This window comes from Phocoena sinus, chromosome 10 (genome assembly GCF_008692025.1).
Source record: "Phocoena sinus isolate mPhoSin1 chromosome 10, mPhoSin1.pri, whole genome shotgun sequence".
Lineage (NCBI taxonomy): Eukaryota > Metazoa > Chordata > Mammalia > Artiodactyla > Phocoenidae > Phocoena > Phocoena sinus.
The window spans coordinates 46,494,877-46,500,077 of NC_045772.1; the positions used below are offsets into that span (position 1 = coordinate 46,494,877).

A 5,201-nucleotide genomic window follows, 5' to 3' on the forward strand; every position below is an offset into this window, starting at 1 on the left:
CTGTAGGAAGGGGAAGAAGCTGCATAGGAACACATGTCCTATGTCTTAAGGCCTAAACACAGGGGCGCATACCTCTTATACTCACATTCAGTTGGTGAGAAGATGGGCAAACGTTCACATCTAGCTGCAGGAAGGTCTAAGAAATGTGTACTAGCTGAGCAGTCATGTGCTCAATTTTATATCTCTCTATCTATCTCTCTATCTATCTCTATCTACCTATCCATCTATTTATCCACCTCTCCCTCTCTCTCTCTTTCTCTCTCTGAGTGTCTATAAGTCTCTTCCTAGATTTGATTTCCAATAGCCTAAAGAGTTATGGGAACAGAGCGGATTTCTAATATAGATAAAATGTTAAGTATGTCAGGCACCAATAGCTGCCTACCCAGCATCTATTTTTCTTTCCATCCTTTTGAAGAGAATTCGAATTCTCCCAACTAAAGACAATTGCTGGACACATTCTCTTGTAGTCCAAGGATTCAAGGTTGTTATATGACACAATCTGGCCAATGAGATATAAATGATGCATTTCTGGGGGGGGGGTTTCTTCCTCTTTTTCCTTTATCCTTCTTTCTGCCTACTACACAGATGTACCGATGTGATGCTTGGAGCAGTAACAGCCATCTTAGAACCATAAGACAACCAGAGTGAGGATGAAAGCGAAAATGTCAATGATGGTAGAGCTGAAAGATGGGTTCTCGATGGCTCATTGGGTCATAAAACTACTTATGTGAACCATGTAAACCTTTTTGTGTTTAAGCCAATATATGGCAGACCCTCTAATATTGGCAGTTGAATGGGTTTCTAAGAAATGGAGAGGGTGAGCAAAGGAAGAGAGAGAGAGAGACTGGGAGAGAGAGAAATTGAGAGAGAGAGAAAAGAGCTTCCTTTCTGCTCCTGCCAGCTTCCTGAATATATATATATTTGTCTGTTTGTTTTTTACCTAGACTGGGGAGAGAAGAGAGGGAGGAGGAGTGATAAAAGCATAGATATCGGTAAGCCTATGATGGACATTTTACATTTTACCCCACAGATCCACTTCCCATCCTTCATCCTTCCTGGTGCCCTGGGTGGCTGTCCATATGGACTGCATCGACAGTTTCCTTTCCTTCCATTCTTCCATTGGGTTTGGCTAGTAGAAGACATTGGCAAGAGATCTGGAGAGCAGGAGGAAAGTAAGGTCAGGATTTTTATTCCTTCGTCTTCCCAGCTGTGCTCCTCAACTAAAGGCCACAGGTCCTCTCAGATGGCCTTCTCCCCACAACTCACTTTCTTGGTTCCTGTAACCACTTCCTCCCCTCATTCATTCAGGCTGGGGTGTAGGGTGGTAATGGATCCCTGTCCCATTCTCTGTTGCTTTTCCTAAACTCTTCCCATATTTTTGTAAACAGTTCCTTTATGAGTTCTCCTTAAATTACCCAATTTGAAAGTGCCATTTGATTTCTGCCCAGATCCTGGATGACCCATTTCTGGAGAGTGGGCTTAGAGCCCTGCTTCCAGGATTAGATTCACATGGAAGCAGGAAACTCTAGAGGTAGAGACAGCCTCTTGGAACTTCCTGTGCACCAAAGCAGCTCAGTTTTATCATGTACTGGTAGGATGAGAGGGACCAGGAAGACAAGAGAGAGAGATATAATGCAGAGGTTAGAGCACAGAATCTGAAGCCAGACAGCCTGAGTCCAGCAGCAGGCAGATGCCATTACATCTTCTTTTTTTTAAACATTTATTTATTTATATTTATTTATTTTTTATTATTATTATTTTGGCCACACCACTCGGCTTGCGGGATCTTAGTTCCCCAACCAGGGACCGAACCTGCGTGCCCCACAGTGGAAGCACGGAGACTTAACCAACTGGACAGCCAGGGAAGTCCCAGACGCCATTACTTCTGTGCCTCACTTTCCTCATCTGTAATTGGGATAATAATAGTACTTGTCTCATAAGATTGCAGTCAGGAGTAAATGAAATGTACGTGTAAGACACAGAGTTCCTGGGACTTTCTAATTAATCAATAAATATAACTGTAATAATAATTATTCTTAAATACCAAGGATCAGACAAGATGCTGGTTGCTTCAGAGGATTTCTGTGTGGACAAGTGAAATCGAAGACAAATGCCCTTCTAATGAAGAATCTGATTTCATATTTTGATATTTGACTGCCGACACCTTCTAAGCCTTACCTCTTCCTCTTCCCTTTCTGCCCCACATCTGGACAAGCTGATAAAAAAGCCTGGGTGCTCACCATTTTGGCACCAGCCAAACCACAAGACGTTGCTGCATGGGGACTCTCATGCCCAGCCCCAAACCCTAACCACAATAAAAGCCCAGGCCAGTCTCATTTCCTTGCTTTTTTATTTCAGACTTGCTTAAGAAGCCTATCCTGTGCACCCCAGACACAGACACCAATTATGTAAGTAATAAACATTTTTATACCGTTTTGGTGTGTATGTGTGGCAGCATCAGTAGCAACATCTGAACCAAACTTTGGGTGTGGATCCATCTGCCTCTGCAGGTGACATAGTAGCCTTCCATTCAAAACACATTGGCACTAAAACTACTGGTCCACTACCCTACTTTTGACCCACCTTGGGGTAAGAGAAGGAAAACCTTGAACTGACTGAACTTATTTTCCTTCCTACAATGAATGGGCATCTCAAAAATAGAAAATAAGTTGAATCACAGAAAACGAACTTCTATTTCTTTCCCACCTGAAGTTGTAGACTGAGATTCACATCTGCTCTATCAGGTTACTGACAATTTAGTCACTGAGCAGGGCACCATCTTGCCCAGCCTTAAAAGTCTCCCCCCAACCAAGCAAAGCAGAACGAGGACCAGAAAAGAGGGAAGGCTCAATAGTGCCTAAGGTTTGAGAACTTAGACTCTGAACGGTGCTGCTTTACTTCCATCTCCTTCTCTTGACCTCCAAATTGACGACCACTGCCTGTATGCCTCTTATATCTTTACCAGGACCTTCCAGTGAGCGCACCCATCCACTGTTTCTTGACTACCAGCAGTTTCCTTTTCCTCCTTAATGTCCTTTTTCTCTTTTTTGGTAAGTTATAAAAGTATTCTGACATAGGCTCATGTGGACAGCCCCCTTCTGGGTATGGCTTAGCCCAGAAGACTCCCATGGATAGATATGAGAATCATTAGAGGAATTTAAAAAAATTAAATAGCTGCTGGGAGCCTATCTCAGACATGTAAAGTGAGACTTTGCTGACTTGGGACAGATAGGGATGGAAGAGGTGGGTTAGGAACGTGTATGTTTAAAAGAAGTTCCCCAGCTGATTCCAGTGATGAATCAGGTATAGAACACATTGAACAGATTAACTTTGTGACCCAGGATTATACTGATCCAGGGACGTTTGACCCAAGGATATGATAATCCCACCATTTGCTCATTGCTCTGCCATCACCATGAGTGGTTAGTACAGAATACCCAACTTGACTGGGAATACGTTAAAGAATTAAGTCATCAATACAGAGAAATTCCAGAGAGCAGAACAACTTTGAAATAGCGGAGGGAAACTTCTCACAGTTTTCTCATTAATTAGCTAAAAAGAAAAAAATTTCCAACTGTCAGTCCTTTATCCATTTCCTACTAAATATTATTGGCAGGAATAATCAGTACAAAAGAAAATGACAGTGGTGAAAACTGTACATGATAAAATTTGTTAGAGATGAAAATCTGAAGAATCGTGTCTTGATGCTCACATTGAAACACGCAAACGTTAAACAGGGAAAAATTAGACTTGGCAGAAGTAATCAACACTAAATAAAACTGCCAACAACATGTTAAAATTTATTATTGCCTAAAAATTGACAGAAGAATCCCATTTTTTGACTAAGTTTAGGTATGAATAATTTGACCTGAGACAGTTGGATTTGGTACAAATAATGGCTATAAAAGAAAAGCTGCAATTGCAGAAACTATAATCAGTAAAAATTTGATATGAGCAATAAGGAGAAAAACCACATTGAATAACATTTTCATTTAAACCTTATGTGGAAAATAATTGATTCCAATGAAAAGAATTTCAGTAAATTAAAAATTAAAATGGAAAAAAATTAGAAATATCTTAATGCCTGGGAATAAAAATTTTATCAAGGAATTATAGTAGCTTAATAGAAATTACTATGGCTCTAGAAATACTTTCTTAATGAGTACTTTAATCTATGTATGCATAATTTTAATGTAAAGTTTTAACTCCCAAACACAGGGGTCAAAATATTCTCAGAGCAGAAAGTCCACAGGGTCGACATGGATAGGTCAGAACAAAAAGGCTTAAAACTTTCTGCATCCAATTATTTATTGTGGGGTGTCAAGAAAGGAGTGGTCAGGAAAAGTCTGGAACGTGGGGTAAACCCAAGAAGGGTAAGCACTCATGGAGTGCCACCACTTCAGGTTCCTGGGGATCCAGATGGCAGGATAAGGTATGTGTACCTAGGAGAAAGAGCACAGAAAACAAATCCTTTCAAATGTTTCCTAAGCCCCTCTCTCCTTATCTAGTTTCTTACTGAGGGAACTGAACCATAATTCTAAGTCTTGAAGTTGACCAAAGTAGTCATCTCTCAAAATGCAAATCCTACTATAAAAAAGAGGAATAATAACAAGTGTAGGGGGAGGATGTGGAGAAATGGGAACCCTCTACACTGCTAGGGAGATTGTAAAAGGACACAGCCACTTTGGAAAAGAGTCTGGCAGTTCCTCAAGAAGGTTACACGTGGATTACCATATGACCCAGCAATTCTGTTCCTAGGTATATACCCAAGAAAAATAAAAACATATGTTCACATAAAAACTTGTTTACAAATGTTCATAGCAGTATTATCCATGATAGGCAAAATGGAAACAATCCAAGTGTTGATCACGTGATGAATGGATAAACAAATTTGTGCTTTATCCATACAGTGCCATATTTTGGGGCAATAGAAAGAGATAAAGGAATGATCCATGCTACAACACAGATGAACCTTGAAATCATGAAGGTAAGTGAAAGAAGCCAGTCACAAAAGACCACACATTGTATGATTTCCTTTATATTAAATGTCCAGAATATGCAAATCTATAGAGACAGGAGGTAGATTAGTGGTTGCTTAGGGCTGAAGGGGCTGAGGAGAAAATGGGAAGAAAATGCTAAAAAGTACAAAGTTTCTTTTTGGGCTGATTAAAATATTCTAAAATTGATCGTGATGATGGTTG

General features: G+C 40.2%; 1 long non-coding RNA gene across 1 annotated transcript; it reads left to right on the forward strand.

The window, feature by feature from the left end:
• The first annotated feature begins 1,062 nt into the window (after positions 1-1,062).
• Positions 1,063-4,984, forward strand: LOC116760715. The gene is made up of 4 exons (XR_004351814.1): positions 1,063-1,177; positions 2,359-2,408; positions 2,966-3,050; positions 4,911-4,984. It is a non-coding gene; the product is annotated as an uncharacterized LOC116760715 (long non-coding RNA).
• The last annotated feature ends 217 nt before the right edge of the window (positions 4,985-5,201 follow it).